Here is a 21206-nt window from a genome sequence, read left to right as displayed (position 1 = left end):
GCTCAACATAATTTACAAAGTGACTATGTAACTATTAAATGAAGGACTACCTTACATGACTTCCGGTGTACATTTGGTCACAGTGACAGCATACAGCCATTTTAAAAACCTTTTGGAAGATGTCTCTTTTTTCCATCTTAGGATTTTGTTTGTTTTGTATATATAAAAAATGTTAATCCAAGTATAGGCCAATGGGTAAGGATGCTTGAAAAGGTGTATTTATCTAATTTTATGAGCAGCTGATTGAGTAGACCTCCAGCAGTTAAAATAAGCTTAGCTAGCCAGTTTACTGTATGAAGATGCATTAAAAAAGTTAGGAGCTTGCCCCCTGCATCTTCTCATTTTCTTGTCTCTTTTTCTTATTTTTAGTTTTATTTATTTATTTATTTTTCTTGTTTCCTTTAATGCATGAATTAATTTCTTCTTATTACATTTGTTCTATATAAGTTGGGACTACATGAGTAGGGCCCTCTTGCTCTCTGTTTTCCTCTCTTCTCTCTCCCTCTGTAACATACTTTGCAGGCCCAAACCACCCTGCGGTTAAAGAAAAAGAAAAAAACACACTGGGTGTAAAATGATCCCAGCCCTGTAAAATTAGAAAAAGGGGAGGAAGAAAAATGAACGTACCCAATGTGGCATGTGAACTAATGATGGGTTGGTGGGGTGTTGGTTTCGGCGGAGGCACAAGGAGACTGACGATGCGTGTGATGCAATCATCACCTTCCGTCCACTGTATGGTTTAAGTGGGCTGCGCCCCGGCACTTTGCGGTGTGCCCACAGGGTCATGCCAGGGCACGTGTGTGGGTGCTCAATCGATGGAGGCAGGACGGGGCAGGAATAGGGTGGAGAGAAGTCAGGAGCATGATAAGAGGGAGGAAGAGCAAGGCAAGAGGGAGGTGGGGGTTGATTGAGGTAAGTGTGAGAGCGGGTGAGATGAGGAGAGCTGAAGATGGACAGATGAATCGAGGGAGGAAATGGAGGGAGCCAATAAGCACATAAACACATGCATCCAGACGCACACAGGCGAACTCACACACAACACAACCACTCCAAGTCACCCTATTATTATCATTATGCAAGTGTGACTGCAAATGGTCCCCCTGAGCAACAACAGGACTGAGCAATGAGCCCATAAACAGATATGTGTGGCAGTGTTGGCATTTTTGATGAGGCAGCAGCCCCACACATACACATACACACACACACACACACACACACTCCTCTTTCCCTTCGACCTCTGCTCTCTGAGGGAAGGCAGTGCTAGCACACAGCCTGCCGTAGGGACTGAGCGACAGTGTGCCCAGCTGCATGCCAACTGCGCCCGCGGGCTGCCCTAACCCATGCACCCAAGGGAGCACACAGCCTCTGCCGCTCTCTATATCACCATCTCTCCCTTTCCTTCTCTTGTCCTCCCTCCCAGCCTCTCACTGTCCTTCTCCATCTCCCAATTGTTCTTAATCTCTCTCCTCTCCCCTGCTGCTCGGTCTCTTTCTCTCCCTTTTTCTCCACCCCATCCTTCTCTCCCTCTCACTCTTACTGCCAGTCCTAGAGAGTGAGTGACAGGCTGTGAATTGCTCTGAGGCTATACCCAGATAAAAGGCAAGGAATGCACATAAGTACACACATACCCAGACACACACACATGCACACACACTTCATTGGGTATCACATCCACTGTCACATAGATAGACACAAGTCCTGCCATTCTTGTGTTGGTGAGAGCAATACACACTCCACACACTGAATGTGGAGTGACAATCTCTTTGTCCAGTCCACCCCTGATGCCTGTGTGCTTGGTCACTCACTGTAATGGTACCCAGCATCCATCTGTGAGTGTGTGTGCGCGTGTGTGAGAGAGGGAGAGAAAGCGTGGGTTTGAGACTCAGACAGAGAGAGACATGGAGAAAGAAAGACAGATTGAAAACGAGTGTGTGTGCGCATGATGTGCATATGTGTGTTTGTATGTGTGTGTGAGAGGGAGAGATATTGCGTCTCACAGTGTGCGGTGTCAGGTCTGGCTGTGTGAGCTGACACTGATTATAGTCTTCACAGCTCACTCCCATCACAGGCAACTATAGCCGCGGCCAAAGCCCTATATTTCAAAAAGTTGCAACACTGTGCAGGATCCAGAATTGCTTTTATGCCTCCAGCAGTTCGTCCGTTGGCTTCCCAGAACGAAATTTAGAAGCCACACTGTCCAACTGCTTGGTATGAAAATAGAGCATTCGATCCTAATGGGACCAACTGTATATAAATTAAATGGTATAATGACAGAGCTGAGCACAGCATGCAACGTCACAGAATAGATTGTTCCAACCTTCAGTGCTAAATCTTGGTCCAGTTTCTAAAGAGATGCCTGTGACGATCCACTAAAATATGTCAACCACCTAAGGCTGGGCACTGAACCTCAATCCTTTTTTTGGTACTGACCAAAATGTGTCATAGCATGGACAGATTCGTAATCTTGTTTTTTCATATCAGATAGTACCTGAAAATGTTGACGATTTTTAGACTATTTCATTCAGGCAAAGTTCTTGTGCAGCTGTCTGTAGTTCGACAAAATTTTATATTTGAGAACTCTGGCTTCTTTTGTTAAATAAAAAAAGGAGGGTTGCGAAACAACATGTTAATATTTCTCAGAGTACGGTCTGAAGATTTGGCTGACCTGATGAAGGCTGAGATGCTGTAAATAATGTGCAAGTGATCGACAGTGTGTGGGATTTTTTGGTTCTTTCTGTCAAACTGACGTATAGAAAAAAGTGTTCTGGTATTGAAACTCAGGTATTGTATGGGTACTAGTATTGAAAATTTTAAATGGCACCAGCTCTACCTCCACCAGAAAATGAATGAATTTAAATATGTAAATACTGTACATATGGTCGGTGCAGTCACTACAAAATCCTCAAGCCCAACAGTTTTCTATGGAAAACAGCTCTGGCCTGCTCCTGTTGAGACACATGCTCCTGTCTTTAGTGCCAAATGATAGGCCGTACAGCAGAGTGTATAATTATTGTAACAAGCCTTCTGTCTTACCCTGTATACACCAATGACGAGGAAGCATTTTGAAAAACAAACAGCGACACTGATGACTGATGCCTAGTCTTAGATGCTCGCATTTAAAGGCTACCAAATTATGAGACTCCTTTCTCAGTGTGGACCCTTTTTATAATTATTTTTTTCATGTGCTCTCTCTTTTCAGTGTCATTGACTGCTTTATGCCAGATATAAAAAGCGATGCATGGCCAACGAAGCGCATAATGGGCAGATTTGACTAACGTGTCGTGCAGAGAAGTGAAAAAAGAGGGGGGAGTGAGGGAGAGGGAGAAGGAGGGAGAAGAGGGAGGGTGAGGCAGGTGAGAGGAGGAGGGAGGTAGAAAGACTGAAGGAGAGAAAAAAAAGAGGGAAAAAAAGGGGAAGAGAGACAGAGGCACAGGGGCGGTGACCTGTGCCCTGTCCTACAACAGAGGTAGCCGCCCTGGCATCTGCAGGCGCAGCGGGCATCAGATGACATGCTACACGACTCGCAGGCTGTGACTGAAGTAGATTGGACCGGCACGTTCATGCTGAGTCGTGGTGGAGAGACTCCGCTGTCAGATAAAGTGACTCTCTGTCAAATGAAAACAGATGATAAACTGAGTGGACGTCCAGTCTGAATCAGTCTGAATCACAAGTGAAGCAACAATGAGCCAAATCCGAGCAGGCGCTGCGGTGAATTGGGACCGACTTTGAGTCAAAACCCGTGTGGGCTCGTCGCGAGATCGAACAGAACAAGCATTGAGAGTCCAACCATGCTTCACCCTCTCAACCTGACTCACCCAGATTCGATTGAAGCTGACGTGAGAGACGCAGCGCACCCCATTGAGAATCTTTGCTCTGAGCCTAATTCTCCACTTTGTCATGTGAATCACGTTCACCATGAGCATAGCTGACTCCAGCTGATCTGTGCTGACATGTTAGTGCCCATAGTATGAATGTTAAATCCTGCACTGTGCTTCCATCATTCATGTGTAAACTCCATGCTGAGTGTGAGTACAGTGCATTAATCCCTACTGGAGATGATGTAACTGGAATTCAGCAGAGGTCAAGTGTTGTCTGTAGCTAACTACTGGCCTCCGCATAATGTAATGAGTGCATTAGTTACATCACCATGTCAGAGTCTCCAGCATACTGTAAACGCCTTAGGCTTATATTACTATGTATACCAAGTCACTGTAGCAGTATACGGTAGAAATAACTAAATTTATATTGTCGTTTGGCATTGACTGCCATCACAGATCATCTTGTTTTACATCCTCCTGCATCCTCCTCCATCTGTTAATGAAACATTTGTTAAGGCTAAATACAGTACAGTGAAGCTGACGGGCCTCAAACACACTCATTACAAACAAGAATGGAGAACAAGTCACTCCCCCATAAAAAAGGTGTTGGTGCGTGAATGTTAGGCAGGAAGTTAGTGATAATATTGTGGGGGTAAAAACAAAGCAAAAGTCATTTTAAAAAGATTAACACAGAAAAGTAAATATTGCATTTATTGCTAACAGGCAGGTAGCTGCATGTCTTTCTGCGTTTTAAACAGATTACAAGAACTAAAGTCACAGTTAAAGGTGCTGTGTGTAAGTTTTTGCTATTGTTAATAGCGAACATTAACATTAACAGTAGTTTACTTGCAAGTCTACAAGACATACTGCAAGTTCATCATCAAACTTCATTCCTTTATTTGCCAATGTTGACTTGTTATGTTTGCATGCTAACCAGCTAGTCGTGTCCCATCTTGTTCAGTATGCCCTCAGTCCAACATTAGAGGATAAGAAGTAGTGCCACCAAGAGGACATATTCTAACCTCTTGTCTTATAATCACAACAATGGCTGAAGCTCTGGGTAAGTAAACAGCTAATATGCAGCAACAGCAAAAACTTACATATAGCACCTTTAAGCAGGGACTGGATCACATGTCATTATTATATTGTGTAATTTACAGAACTTGAGGTTTTAGTCATTTTCCTCCTCATTTTTATGGTGGTTCAACACTTCCTTTGCTGCCAGCACAGAGAATACTCTTGGATCTCTGCCTATTTTCCCACCTTTCCACACCTGGCCAATCACTCTAGAAAATGGAGGTGACAAAAATTGGGCAAAAGAGAGACCATTACCCAACCCTCTATAAAGTGTCTTTTCCTTGTTTTTAGACTCTGAATGGCATTACGGATGTCAAATTAACTACATGCAAGGTCTTGTCAGACCAGCATATAAAAGACAACATCTATGTTTTTAACTAGTAATATGTTGTCTCGGTACAGTCAGTTCAAACCAGGTGAATAGGATAATATTCTGAAGGACTCCACTTTCTTTTTTTTGGGACAACTTATTTAACATCAGAAGTCCTCAAATCCTCTTCCCTTATGTGGGGCGAGTAGATCAATACTGATGCAACATCATGACTTTCTGATTTTCTGGTGTTGTGTCATCATCACTGACTGGTCCATGCTGTGAAAATAATGCATCTAAATTCGTAAACTGGCATTCCCCTTCCACTGCTGATGAACCACTGCGGTCTTGATTGACTCCAGATGTCTGCTTTTTTAGCCTTGTTGTCGTTTTCTATGGTTGGCCACTACGCTGCATGAACACACAGTGGAAGAATACTGGTTTGTGGGCAGACAGACATGCAAGGAGCAGGTGTATGCTGTAGTGGTGCAGTCCTGGTCCCCACCCCCCAGCCCTCTGCTGTTTAATGGCTGTGGTACAGCCCTCCACTGTGGCTTTGCCCCACCCCTCTTGCCTTTCTGAGCGTTTGAAATGTGCCAGCCAGATGTTCAGGGCTTACACCTGTAGGAGACACAGTCTTTGACATGGTCTCTGTGGACCTGGGATGAACACACACACACAGACACACACATACATGATTGGTTCTACACGTTTGCAGACGCACAGTACATAACGTCCATGTGCCCAGCAGAAAACGCATGCTCACGAATATGCCAACAGATGGACCAGCAGACACGAGCCAACATGTAGACACACACCAACAGAATCTCACACACACAGAGCTCCGTCTTTAACCCCTCATTTATCACCATTCACTCACCCCCCAGTTTGGCTCCAACATGAATTTCAGTACGCTGGTAGGGTGGCGGGGCATCCAGTTTATGCCACCCATGTGCTATTCACCTCTCTCCCATGTCTCGCCCTCCCTCTGCCTCCTTTTCTCCTTCGATATTGTGTGCCATTACGCTTTAGCATTTTGTAACTGGAGACTGTCTGTCTGGCTGGTGTAAGCTAATGGAGAAGAGCAAGCGTATGGAGAGGCTATAGGAGAGACAGTCTTCCTTCCTCGCACGCTGCTGTCAGAAAGCATACGGGCCTGATTAACGACAACAGCCACAATAGCTCTTTATGCATTCTCTCCCCTCTGCTGGCCCGCTGCCAACTCACCCTCAGGGAAGGGGAGGTATACTCGGTGTTAGGAGAGTGTGTGTGTGCAACACAGAGAGTGAGGAAGGTGAGGTGTGTAATATGCTCTGATTTTGAGTGTGTGTGTGTGTGTGTGTGCACGAGAGACGGAGCATTTAAAAAGTGCTAAAGAGAACAATCAAATGCAGCAAATCCTATTCACAACTATCCATATCTCTCTGTGAAATAAAGAGTTACTTACTGTTGTGTCTTATATCAATAGTGTCTATCAACAGCTCTCAAAATGACCTAAATGTAACCCTTGTTCTAAGCGGGAAAACTAGTTGGGACTGTTGTACCAAATATAATTGGGAGTCGGATGAAAATAGCCCTAAAACTTTATATCTCTTTTAGGTTGTGTTTTGGGTCTCAAGTCTCCACTGATGCTGAATACTTGTGGGTGAGTATTTGCATGTGTGTATGTGTATGTGTGTGTGCATGTGCATGTGTGTGTGTGTGTCTGCGTGTGTGTGTGTGGCTAGCTAGCAGCTATCTCCCCTCGCTCCTAACACAGAAAGGTTGAGAAGAGCCATCTTTCATCTCCTCTGCATCATCACAGCGTCTGCATTATTAATGGCCCTGATTACTGTAATCAAAAATTCTTATTTATTTGGAGGAGTCGGAGGAGGGGGAGGAGGCAGCGAGGCCTGGGCTTCTCTCTCCAGACAAAAAACCTTTGGTCTCCAGCTTTAATTTTTCAGAAATAGAGATGCCGCAGTGCCCTATCTTCCCCAAGTTTGGAGCTAAGCTAGTTAGGCGCACATAAACATGCAAATACTGAGGCACAGGCGTTCAAACTTTTTTCTTTCTCAGTCTTTGAGTATCACGTACACTTACAGACACAAACACACAGCTGCACTGAGATGCACATGCACACACACACATAGAAGTAACTGTCAATAATAGCGTCTTAACGAAGACAATCATCTAGACCTCCAGACAGCCAAAACGATAAAAGGCAGAGCGCACTCATCCCTGCCTTTCATCTGGTTTTGAGCTTCTTTTCCACCTCCTTTCCCTCCTTCAATAAAGTCTGTCTGTCTCCTTGCCTTCCTCATTCTCCTCCTCCTCCTCCATTGCTTCCTCCACCATCCACTCCACCCTGTCTAATCTTTCCAGGCACTGCCATTTGCATGCAAATAGTCCATTACCCAGTGGCAGGGAGACACAGCCAGGAGCTCACTACTAGGTAATCAAGGACAAAAGAAGTGAAGGAGAGATGCAAGAAAAGAAGGGGGAAAAGAAGAGAGAAAGACAAAGCGGAGGGAGAGCAGTGAAAGATCACAGGTGAATTAACATTAAGAACGAAAAGCACAAAGCCACTTGGCAGAATGAAGGGAAGAATGAAAGAAAGGAGAGGTGAGGCAAGGAGAGAAGAAACACAGTGTGACTAGAGCAGAGATGACGTTTTTGAAGAGGTGATTGGAGGCAAGAATCTTTGTAATGTAAAAGTAAAAGTTACATGTTAAGTTGAAGACTAGAATGAGCTGAGTGCAGCTTTGAGTGTGAGAAGGATCAAAGAACACTTTATTGCAGCTTGTCAACCTGTCAATCTGCTGCAGGTTTATGAAATAAAAGACTGTTACCCTGAAGTAAGCATCCAGAGGAAAGGTTTCTCCCCGCATGTTTTGTCTGCATTTTAAAGAACAACTTGCAACAAATAGCTTGTCACTGTGGCAGTGCCCATAAAAGGGCACATTTGTAGCATTTGAAAAAGGTACATTTCAAAGGAATTAAAGGCATACCTTGACATTTTGAATTTATTTGGTTATTTTTTGTCAGAAGATATTTGTCACATTGAAGAAAAAACATCCGTTATGCAGTTTCTGTAAAGAGTGCTCACACTGTTAACATTCCTCACGAGTCCTGCTCTAACAGGACTGTGGAGGACAAGTGTAGAAACATTTTTGCTCATTGTGACAAATGTTGGCAAAAATGTCCATTTAAAATGTCATTGTCAAATAATGTAGATGAATCCATTTAAAGAACTATTGTCACTTAAGGTATATCAAGAGCCTCTAATAATACAAATCACAGAGGAGTCCAGTACAAGGATACAATGAGTGCCTAAGCAATTAGTCCATATATCAATTATAGTCGGAAAAAGAAATTTAATTGACGACAATTTTGATAATTAATTAAAGCTTTGTTGTTATTGCTGTTGTTTGATTTATCACATGAAATGCCAAGCATTCACTGGCTTCACTTTGGATTTGTTGTTTTCTCTGGTTTAGGCTTTCTAAATTAAATATCTTTCTTTTGAACATCTTTCTTGAACTGTGTCAGACAAAACAAGTAATTTAAGGATGCCACCTTAGGTTCTCAGAAAACTTCCAAGTTTTCACTGTTTTGTAACATTTTACAGATTTAATGACTAAATTACTAATTAACAAGACTAAGTGTCAAACTAGATGCTCTGTGAGGCTGTATTTAAGCACATTGGTGATTTGAGCTAAAAATTAAAATCAGCATGCTCACAATGACAATGTTAATAGATGACGAGCAAGTGTCCTGGCACTAGATGAAATGCCGAGAGATCACCACAGTCAGCAGGATACATACTCTGGGGACCATGAATCCTCCATCCATCCTTAGAGCCACACTGCTACTGTAGCTAAAATGCTGAATACTCACTGCCAGTGCCTTACATGTGAGGATTTGCTGCTTTTCTCTGGTTTATGACTTTGTAAATTGAGTATCTTTCAGTTTTTGACTGTTATTTGGACACAACAAGCAATTTGAGGACACCAACTTCAGTTTTAAGAAGTTGCTGTTTTTCATTATTTTCTCACACAATTTTACAGATTAAATGACTGATTGGTGAATAAAAAAAGAATTGGCAGATTAATCAGTAATAAAGATAATCATTATTTGCAGCTCTAGATACAAAGCAACATTTTATTCCTTTTTTCTCAGTGTATGAAATTTATGGTCTTGTCACTGAAATCCCACTAGTGCGTCAATTCTGAATTAACACAAGAAGTTTCTTCACCAAATGGCTCCTCTTGAGGGGTGAGCAACATTGAAGGAGCACAGCAGCAAGAACTGTTTGTATGTGAAAGCTAAATCAGTGTATTTTGTCAGTTGCATGGAAAATAAGATTGCCTCCTAATTATGAAAAGACTGCAAACAGATGATGACATCTTTGGGAAACATTTTAAAAAGTAGGGATTTCACTCTGCCACTCTGCGTTGTCCATCCTTCTGTCCTTCTACACAACCTGTTGGCATAACCCACATAACCTTCTACATAACCTCTTCCACCTTTTGTTCCGCTTCCATGTCTGTGCCACCCAATAGCTTGTCTCACATTCAGTGCCTCTCTCTTTCTCTGTTTCTCTCGATAGATGCTTGAAGTAGCTAAACGTCTTCTTATGGGAGAAGAAGTGCATGAACGTCAAAGGAAATGAGCCCCCCACTGCCGCCACCACCTCCGAGCCCCTCCTGTCACCCCTCCTCCTCTCTGCGAAGCGGTTGATTGCGGCCCGTTTGATGTCCTAAACGCGGCGTGCTAAGATTTGCTCTCTGTTCCTCGCCGAGCCCGTTTGAAGCTCTGCATGAGCGACACACATTTTCGACGTTACACTCTGCTAAAACGGGCAATTATTTTTTTTCCCCCCTTTTTTATGTTCAGCTTTGGAATCGCAGCGCATAAGGAGGTAGTAGAGAGGAGAGAGACGGGGAGGGATGACTTGCACCCACACAATCCTCTAACTAAGACGTAAATATGCATGGTGCAAAGACCTTTCTTCTAAGACAGGCACTTTACTGTTTCCTAAACTTTTTTTCCTTTTTTTCTGTCACAAGCATTACTGAAATTACACCTCCTGCAGATATCACCAGCATGCACCTATTAAGACCCATATATTACTGTCAGTAGTGCTTGGTTGAACCTGCCTCAACCACTTCTCAGCATCTCTAAGCACTTTCATAAGCTTCCTGTGTCGGTCGTGGGAATATAAAAGAGTCCTCGGTGATACAAGTTGCTGTAAAGGGATTTATTCATTGTACGAAGAGCTACTGAAGCCGCCCCGGGCTCGCTTCTTTCTACACCCACCACAGCAGCTCCAAGACAGTGGCTTGGAAAAAAAAAGCTCTAGCCTTGGACCTGCTCCTCACCCACCCACTCATCTCTGTGTGAAGCAAGGTCACCACTTATGTAGGTTTATCATTTTACAGACTTGCATTTGACACGCAGTTGATCCAGAGCTCTGTCAGACTGTGACATCTACTTGGCTGCGGGTTCAGCTTTGTGCGCTGCGGCCATTTGCAACACATGCAACATGTGCACAAGCACACACCCGAGCATGCATGCGCACTGAGACACACACTTCTCTCAGAGCCTGGCCTGTGCCCAGCATTGCACTCCCCTTTTATGACCCTTGCTTTATGGTTTATTTAAAAAGTAACAGTCCCTTTATAGGTCATTAAAGCAGAAATAAAAGACAGCAGACGGCCTGCAGTGGATAGAGGAGTGAGCAGACGCCAGCCAGATTGGCTTGAAACACACACACATATGCACACATACACACAAGCGTATGCAAGGGTGCATCCAAGGCCAAGGGTTGTGACCCTGCTGGTGAGAGTGGGTGGCTGCACATCATCACTTTGCACATCATTACCCTGGTTGTATACTGTGCCATGACAGACTGTAGGAACAAACACATGTACTGTACACATGTACATATGCAGCAACACACAGACAGATTAATTACACATATTCAGTATAGATAAATAAATACGATTATACATGCAAATGCTCAGCTAATGCAAACACACACATATAGTCAAGAGGGTGCTCACCGCAGACATCCTAGCAGGCATGCACAATTCACATGTAATTTCATCATTTTAGATTCTCCCTCTCTCTCTCCCTTACACACACACTTACCCTCTTCTCATTCACACACACTTTGACCTGTGCGTGATGACAAAATGGGCACGATTAACTGTACAGAAATGTCAGCCGAGAATAATGGCTGAAATGTAATTACTGAACGAATGTGGTCCATGGAGAGACGAGTGAGACAGACAGGAGAGGAGAGATATACTGAAAAAAAATAATGCAATTGCATTCAGTTGAGTATACTGGTGATGTGTTTATGTCTCTTAGTTGGAACAATGTTATTAATACATGATAAAACACAATTTAGTGCATATCTATGCGTCAGTCAAATTCAGTAATTACATATGTTGTTAAATAAAATGTACGTATACACACACACACACATTCACACAAACATTTTATGTGCTTGAAAACAAGCATGCTCACATGCTCGACTGAAGGTGATATATCTCTGAACTCCATACATCCAATCAGCTACATGATTGACTCTGACTTTACACTGCCATTAGAACTGTCTTTCTGGCATTGTTAATCTTAATGCATATCTCTGGTGAAATACATATATAACAAACAGATTTATTACTTAGATTATTAACTACAGTGCATTCTTGACAATAAATGTATGTTGAGCCTTGGTTCTGCATCAGAAATTTTCTGTGACTAAAAATAAATCTTTGTCTCATTTAGTGTAATGTCCTTGGACTGATGTCTGAGGAATGGTGGTGTGCATACATTTGTAATTGGTGGATGAGACAAAGACAGGGTACGAAACAGTGACAGTGAGTGGGTGTGTACATGTTACACTTCTCAGTGTAAGAGAGAGACAGGGAAAAGGAAAGAAGGAAAGAAATAGGCTTCAGCAAAGAAAGGATTTATTTCAAAAAGCGTTTCTATACGTAAGAATCATTTGCAGAGCTCCAGACTGGGACCATTAGTCGCTGTTGCCTGAGATGTGTGAGATTTGTGGCATGTGTGTGTGGGCTATGCATTATATCAGTGTGTGTCATCACGTGTACATGTGGACCATTTTGAAATCATTTGCTTTCAAGAACAGGGTTGCAGCAACCCTCTTCTCTCTCTCTCTCTCCCTATCAGCTCATCTCTCTCTCATTTAACCGACCATAGAAAGTGAGAAAGAGAAAGAGAGAGAAAAAAAAAAAGAGAGAGAGAGAGAGAGAGAGAGAGAGAGAGAGGGCACAGAGAGCGAGGCCATAGTCTTATTAGTGATAATGAGAGAGAGCCACTCTGCCAATTTACATCCGTAATCTGATATTAGCTCCTGCCACCCGCACTAACAGAGCACACACACACGCACGCACGCGCACGCACGCACACGCACGCACACACACACACACACACACACACACACACAGATGTAGACCAACGTGCACACACTCACAGACAGACATAAACACACACATGCACACACATTTGAAATTAGATATTCATATTCATGAAAAAGAGCAGAACTGATTTTGGGTGAAAACTATCGTGCCCCCTGAGGACATGGGAAATATTCTCCAAAAACCAGAAATATGAAAACACTTACAAGAAACAGGGTAATGTTAGTAATACTAACTTACTAACTAGCGAGTTATCATCATTTCACAGTGCAGCTGTATTCCAGTATTTGCAGCAGATGTAGCAGATTTCCTCAACGTTGTCTGTCAGCCATAAAATTAATAACGTAAAACAACACGTTTTATACTACAGCCACAGGTTATGACAAGCAAACAGAATCCCAGAACCCTTCAAAAACAATAGATTATGAAAAGAACAGGAAAAATAATCCTATTTATAGTGTAATTTAAGGAAATATTATAGTATTTTAAAGGCATGACTTTGATGTACTGTCTCATGTTCATCTCCCCTTTCTGACTGGTTATTACAACCTGTGGCTTTAGTGTTAAGATGTGTTGTTTCACATTGTAAATAAAATTCCTGATGAGGGTCCATGGCCAAGATGATGTGTCTCTGTGCTGTTGCTATGCAGGAATTCAACCTCTCTCTTCACGTGATTAGTTTTTCTGTATGAACTCATCTACCAGGTGTGCATTAAATAACATTTGGTTTGATATGTAAAAGTCAGGTACACTCTCATGGAGTCTCAAGTTCATGACCACATGCACATAGTAAGACATGCACAGACACACACTCCTGCAGACACAGACACTGACAAATTTTCTAATTTCTGCAAACCCATACAGCATACCACAAATTCATGAGAAACATCACATGCACAGGAACACATGTTCAGTTCTCATACATGCTACCATGACATACAGATGAGGAAAACTGTCCACAGCCTCTGTTTCTGCATCAAGAAGCTAATGGATCCAAGAAACTGACGGATAAAGGATAGCAGATTCTCTCGGGCGAGAGCTGACGAACTTGGTTGAACACGATAAGTCCTAGCAACATGTTCATGAATATTCCATCTACACTGGAGAGGCAAACCTCTCAATTGCTCTCAATCCCTTGTGTTTCAATTAGATCCAAACCACCCAGAATCAGCTAATTGTTGTGAGCACTTAAGCATGTATGGCAGGATCCCTACTGCCTATCCGTGGGCTAGAATATGGGTTTTAACTATGAGTGTAACAGAGCATTATGCAAGCCAGAGGGGGAAACTTTTAGCTGTAACATCACACACTTTAACATACTGTCATGTATGGAGGCAGCTCTCTGAAGTCACTTGCTTTCACTATGGGCTGTTACATTTCTCCATATCCACATCATTTCAATAGAACCTGTATCATCCAGTCATGCCTGGCAGTCTGGTTAAGAGCAGCATATGGATATATACTGCAAAGCATTATCTAATAACAGCACATCTTGCTCTGATCTAATCTGCTCAGTTCCCCCTAAGACCACATTTTTCTTAATGCAAATAAAGTGGAATTGTGATTGTCATGTAATTGTTCAGGTATCTGCAGTATGTTATTCAACACACTCACCTGTTTGCATCTCTTCAAATAAGTGCAAATGAAGTGAAAAATATGCAATTCAAATATTATTCAGTATAGATTAAATCAATTTTATTGAAGAAAGGTATGGAGGCAAGTCAAAGGCTTGTAAATGCAGATAGAAAGCAATTAAAAGCCAGTATGTGTGCAAGAGCAGTTTGCCATTTTGTGCTTGGTATATATAGTATCTTCCTGATGCTGTGTAACTGCGTATTTAAATAAAAAATTCTATGTAGTCAATTTGTCATCAAAAATATTTTATGTGTGGTCTGCTTATTAATGGACTCATAAAACCAGACTGTCAATTATTTTGAAATCAAACCTAATTTTACTTGTACATGTGTAAAATGTGCCTGTTTAGTTCTAATTGTTATGTGGAAACATGGCCCCTAAGAATGGTACTGCTACCTCTATAAAGAAGCCTGCTCCATCAGTTACTGCCTTTCATGTGAGAAAGTGCTGGTCGCCCTGAAGAATCCAAAGTTAGCAGCTAAACAACAAAGAATTTTACAAAGTGACTAAAAGACATTGATGTGAAATGTTAACATTTCAGTGTGAGTATTATCTATTTCACAGAGAGACTGATAGGATGTGTGCCTCTTCTTAATGAGGGCAAAACTGACTCCAAAATGGACAAAGGAACATGTAAGGCAGAACTGAAATGATTACTTGATTTATCAGTTAGTTAACTGACAGGAACGTTATCACAATTACTTTGTTCATCAGTCTTTTTTAAAGTAAAAATGGCAAACATACCCTTGTTCCGGCTTCTCAAATGTGAGGATTTCCTGTTTTTTTCTGTTTTGGTTGAACAAACCAACTAACCAACATGCTATTATCATCTGGGCTTTAGGTTTTTCTTGTTCATGTATTGAACTTGCTTGCCAAATGAGTATGTTTGTGCCCTCCTAAATGATGCTGCCATAGAGTGCCATAGATGTGTCTTTATTCTCATAACTAAAGAAGACCCTTTTCATCCTGAGGAGCACAAATCTTGGAGGCATTCCAGTCTCCAGTCAGCTTTTATCCCATTGCATTTATTTTGGACCATATGTAAATATGATATATGTGGATAAAGATGTCGAGTCATTCGTCAGAATGCTGAGTCAGAGTCTGGCTCCAAATTGGGATATCCATCACGTAAGAGAGAAAAACACATTAATTGGATTTAAAACAAATATGGTATGGTTTGAAGGACAGTACATAACTTATAGGCTCTTGCTAAAGCAAAAGACAAGAACCAGCTGAACTTGTGATGTTTTTAATTCTGTTCAAGCAGTGATTATACCTCTAATATGGATGTCACATTTTAAAATAATCTTCTGGCCTTTCAGTTCTCTCTCTTATTGGTTATAATGTAAACCTGTGACCTCAAAATCTGTCTCAATCTAGCACTTTCCTTTCCACTGTTTCCTTTTAGCATTAACCCTAGCTGCATTAACCTTACTTAGTGCCTAAACCCTCTTACCTTCGAGTGTGGAGAAAATATAGCCAGCCTAAGTATTGTGCCTGCGTGTGCACTGCATTTTCTGTTTGACTGAGAGTGACTTCTACTTCTCCCTTTCAATATTGTGTATGCCGTCTCCCCTGCACACCGCCAATGTACTGTAGCACACACTCTTTCTCACCAATTACCTGTCTGTATCTCTCCGTCTGTGTTGTGTGATTGAGAGAGGGTGTGAGAGGAAGAGAAAGTGAGGATGTGCCTATGTGTGTGTGTTATTAGTGTGCGTGCGTGAGTGTACCTGCAAATGGGAGTGCGTGCCCGTGCATGTGTGTGCATGCATGCATGCGTGTGTGTGTGAGAATGTGTGTCCGCGTCTCATTCTTCTGTCTCTGTTTCCCCTCCAGATCTCATGTATAATTTATAGTACCTCTCATGAATATGCTAATTAGCCAGCATGCAGGGAGAGGTGAGAGGGCTTCCCCTGTTCTATTCTTACATTCGTCTGATGAGAGAGGGAAAGAGAGAGGGATGGAAAAGAGAGGGGGGGGGCGACACTGGGAATGTGTGTATTGCTGCTGGAGAGGAAAGGGAATAAGTGAAAGAGGGGAAAAGACGAAGGGCAGAAAAGGAAATCGCTGGAAGGAGAGAGTGAGGAAATACATTTATGAAATCCCTGGCGTTCGACAAATAAGCACTGTGGCAATATGGACGGTGGCGAGCCCATGTTGTGCTATATTGTGCTGGAGACAAATGAATCACCCATGCTGAGGGGACGTGGAGAGGCGAGATTGGAAGAGGTAGTGAGAGAAACAGAGAGATGAGAGGGAAGAAAGGGAGAAATAGTTGTCATTGTTCCATCAGCATTTCAGTCGTGTTTTTTTGAAAGGCTAGACAGGCAGGCAAATAGGACCGTTATTCCAGTTTCAATTGCTCCCCCCCATAAATAGATGATAGGTGCCAAGTTTCTGAAGAGACGCTGAAAAACACCCTTCTGAGTATCATTCAAGACAAAGGCAAAAAAGAGAGTGACGCAAGCTTCTAGCTCTAATCAGATAAATTGCAGAGAAAGGGAGGCAGAAGGTAGAGAGATTAATCCAATAGCTAACAAACTAGCAAACTAAACATCAAACGCTTTGTCTTCAAAGTTGCGTAACATGAAAAACCTTTTAAACCACATCAAACCCTCACAGACAGCTGAGGGAAGATCTCACTCTTCTTTCTTCTCTCTCCTTCTCTTGAACTCTCTGTCAGTCTATCTGCAAGCCTCTCTCTCGCTCTCTCTTTTTGTCTCACACTCAACCTCTCTAGCTCTCCCTCACCCCAGTGTTTCTCTTCTTCTCTTGCTCTTCGACTATCTCCCCTCTGGAGTTCAATCATGAGAAGCGAGTCTCATGTGAAATAGTGCATGACATGCAGTGTGTGTGTGTGTGTGTGTGTGTGTGTGTGTACATGCATGCAAGGGTGTGCACGGTGTTTGCATGAATGCATACAGTTAGCTGAGTGTGTCCATGTGTGTGTGTGTTGTCTTCCCTCCTGGCACCCTCTGGGTAGAGAGAGCATTCCAGCGGGCAGCTGATGATTCAGCATCTGTCGCCCTGCTTATGTAAGAGAGCAGACACAGCCCGGATGGCTGACTGACTGAGTTAGCTGACTGACTGGATGAATGGCTGAGTTATTGACTGACTGACCAACTGACTCTGTGAACAAGCTGACTGACTTACTGCCTGGAAGACTGATGTAAAAAAAAACTGGCTGACATGACTGACTGATCAACTGTCTGATTTAGGATGGGAATAAACTGAAACTAAATATAGAAAACAACACAAGATAAATGCGAATAGATGTTAATTTACCCGGGGGCAGCGTGAATTGATGCAAAGACGTGTCCGAGTGAGATGAAAATGTTTTAACTTCACTGAAGAATTTATGCATATCCCAGGGCTTCATTAATCTGATTCATTAATGTACAGAGATGAGAGGAAAAAGGGGAGGCTAGAGGGAAATAACAGAAAGAACTAAAGTTCCTGGTGAGTTCTCACATCAATCTGAAGCTGAGCTTAACACACAGGCACACTAGTGTGTTACTAGTTAGCTTACAGCTATTGTCTATACAATATATACAGTTGGTAGCTGTTTGTGGCAAATAAATACAAAGACATTTGATATATTTGCATGAATGACGCAAGGCAAAAATTCTGTCTGCTCTCTGTCTCAACACCTAGCTGACTAGCTGGGGTGTCCTGGCAGCTTACTGGTTGATCACATACCATATAACTACAACATCCATTTTTTGATTCCAACCGGGACCTTCCTCTCTCTCCTCCTATACTTACTGTCTATTTCTACCACTGTCAGCTATCGGACACAAAGGCAAATTTCTGGTAAGAAAAAAAAAGAGTCGAGGAGCGAGACAATCCCAGAAATCCTGCGAGACTGAATTCTCACGTGTTACTGTACCAAAACGTCCATAAAAAACGGTTTGTCTTGCAAATTTATGCTGGAATTTGCCCACAAAAGGCAAGACAATAGAGGAAGAAACTACAAAATAGTTTCAATCTGCAGAGAGAGTTGGAGAAGAGAGAACTTCATAAGAGTGCAGTCGAACTTCAGGTGCAGTATGTTGTGACTCTGCACTGAAATTCTTACTGGATTATAAAATAATACCCACTCCCTTGTGAAAGACCACATTATTATATTATGTATATTATGTTTTCTTTCAGGATTTTTTTCCCTACTGTGATGTCCCAGTTCCAGTAATAAAAATTAAATATGTTTAAAATAAACTTAATGAGGGCTTTTAATGAGAAACAATTCTTTAAACACCACACACTGTACTATTTTATCTCCCAACAGTCAACACCAACTTGCCAAGACTGAAATCGACTTGATTTAACATGGACTTTTTACTTGTGATTCCTAAATCTAACTGTACAATGCTGTAACGTTTTCCCTGGCTTTACTGACTAGGTGACTCACTGGATTTGGTAATGCTGACCAACTAACTAGTCATCCTCCTGACATGACAGCTGACAGGCTAACTGACTCATTGGCTAACTGGCTAGCTGACTGGAGCCAGATGATAGGTAGATAGGTGTGTTGACTGCCTGGCTGTCTGGAGTCAAGTTAACAAGAGAGACAGACAGGGAGGAGAGGGAGAGCACAGAGGCAAACCTGAGTTCATTACAGTAAACTTGGAGAGGCAGTGGTGACAGGCTGAGAGAGAGTGTGGAGATGGGGAGAAATTGAGAGTGACATGAATACTCTGAGCCCCCATGCAAATAGATGCAGTTATCTAGATGGCCTAGATGAACACACACAAAAACATTCATAGTGCAGGTGCACATGTACACTGTGTGTGAGGCTTGTTTCTCCAGCTGAAGGTTGTCAGTGGCCTGGAGCACAGAGGACAGCCTGGACAGAGGTGGAGGGTACAGCTGTGTATGTGTGTGTATGTATGTATATGTGTGTGTGCGTGTTTTACGGATGAGTGACTGATTGAGTGGCAAAGAAAGAAAGAAAAAAGAAAGAGATCAACAAGAAGAATGGTGAAGGAAACTGAAAAGAGGAGACCGTGTTCAGCAGCGTGACCTTCAGTGTTAGGCTGTGGGGAGGATCAACCTCTGGGAGACATGGGCGACTTGGCAAAGTCACTCCTACACAGGGCTCAGTGGCAGACGAGGTCAGGCCAAACAAACACGCACACACATACACACATACACACACAAACTCACAATCTCACAGAATCACCAGAGCCAGCCTGTAGCAGACACTCAGCCAACAAATATGAGGTGCAATAACACCCAATGTGAGTGGGTTCCTCTCATCGCTTTAAAAAAAGAACACACCTCCAACAACACATGCACACATGTACGCACTGCGCTCTCCAATTCACACATCTCACTTTAGTGGCCACAGACAGAGGGAGGAGGAGGACTGAAAGTAGAGGAGGAGGAGGGGATGACAGCGGGAGTGAGAGAGAGAGAGAGAGAGAGAAAGAGAGCAAGAGAGGTGTCGCCTCTCCTCACTGATCCCTTATGCTAAGAGGGATTTGCATACATTTTTAATCAAAGCAAATTAGATCATAACCAAATTAAATCACGCTTTCCAGCCGCCCCCTTCTCTGTCTACCTCCTGTTCCATCCACCCACCTATTCCTCATCATTTAATTATAGTCACTAATAGGTATGGTTAGACCAAAAAAAAAAAAAAACCTCTGCACACATATGGAGCTAATTGGCAAAAATATATGTGGAATGTGTCTTTGTGGCTGTTAAACTGAATATATCTATCTATCTCATAAAAATAAAGCATGGGGACTGGATTTCAGCATACAGTAGGCAAAACTAATTTTACATTTGCTTCAGGTGTAAGTTGGTCTTGGCAACGTTCAGCGGTTTTGCTACTGTAACTGTCAAACGTGTACCAACAAATATATTGCAATAAATCAAATGAAAAGACACACTCCCACGTAAGTAAGCACACACATTGGCGTACAAAACAATGACCCACCACAGAAACTAGACACCTTCTTCTACATTCCTCTCCACACCCTATGCTGCTAAACAGATTGGTATCGGCCCCCATTGCTAGCTACTGCCCATTATACAATGACTTCCAACTGTTGTCCAATAACTCAATCACAACCCTATTATAGGCAATCATCATGAGGTCCACCTCTTCACTGGCCCAAACTCTCTTTGTCACAAACACAATTTGTCACGATTTCATCCCTGACAAAAAATAAATCCTCGCTCACAAACGTAATTGTACGTGCAAGTGCCAATTCGCACACATGCACACACACACACACACACACGCACACACAAATACACACAACAAAAACAGACATTTGTGTGCATATTTAAGTGTATTGTGTCTTTCTCTCTCTCTCTTTCTCTCTCTGTCACACATGCACGTGCACACAAGCACACAAAGGTGCCTGCAGGCCTATTTGAGATGCAGACTCCCATGTCCCAGTAAATGATATTAAAAGTCATATCATGAATAAATCAGCAGTCAGGGGCCTAACATCTCCTCCATGACACATTCACATACAGTAGACAGCAGAAAGAGGGAGAGGAGGATAGAGAGGAAGGGACAAAGATGCCATCACATCGAGCACAATGCATAAAGACATACTCAGAGGTACACACTCAGACTGTAAACTAAGGGTGCAATTGGCAATTACTTCCATTGTTGATTAATCTGAAAAATTGTTTCTCAAATAATCACTACATCATTTGTGTGGTCTGTAAATTGTCCAAAAAGCCCATTAGAACTTCTTAAAGTCCAAGATGATTTCTTCATGTTGATTGTTTTGTCTGAGTGAGAGTACAATATCCAAAGATATTCACTTTACTGTCACAAAAAACACCAAATTATCACAGAGCAGGAAGCAGTGAAGTTTTGATAAATTGCTTGAGAAATTATTAATTAAATTACTGAGATAGTTAATTATGACAGTTGATAATTTCCTTTCAATTAACAGACAAATGAAT

At 42.3% G+C, this 21206-nt stretch overlaps 1 protein-coding gene across 2 annotated transcripts in view; it reads right to left on the bottom strand.

Moving 5' to 3' along the window:
- Positions 1–21206, bottom strand: part of LOC108898509 (Scm polycomb group protein homolog 1) — a 132044-nt gene that overhangs the window by 106965 nt on the left and 3873 nt on the right. Inside the window, exon 1 of one of the 2 annotated variants that reach the window (XM_051076007.1) lies at positions 628–1227. The exons of the other annotated variant lie outside the window; for it this stretch is intronic. The gene's annotated coding sequence lies outside the window, so the exon portion shown is untranslated. Of the gene's footprint in view, positions 1–627; positions 1228–21206 lie in introns of those variants that run through there. 2 annotated transcript variants of the gene reach the window in all.

Source organism: Lates calcarifer, linkage group LG15, assembly GCF_001640805.2.
Source record: "Lates calcarifer isolate ASB-BC8 linkage group LG15, TLL_Latcal_v3, whole genome shotgun sequence".
NCBI classification, from domain to species: domain Eukaryota; kingdom Metazoa; phylum Chordata; class Actinopteri; family Centropomidae; genus Lates; species Lates calcarifer.
Note: the sequence above shows the minus strand (reverse complement) of the source record. Positions and strands in the feature narration are given on the sequence as shown.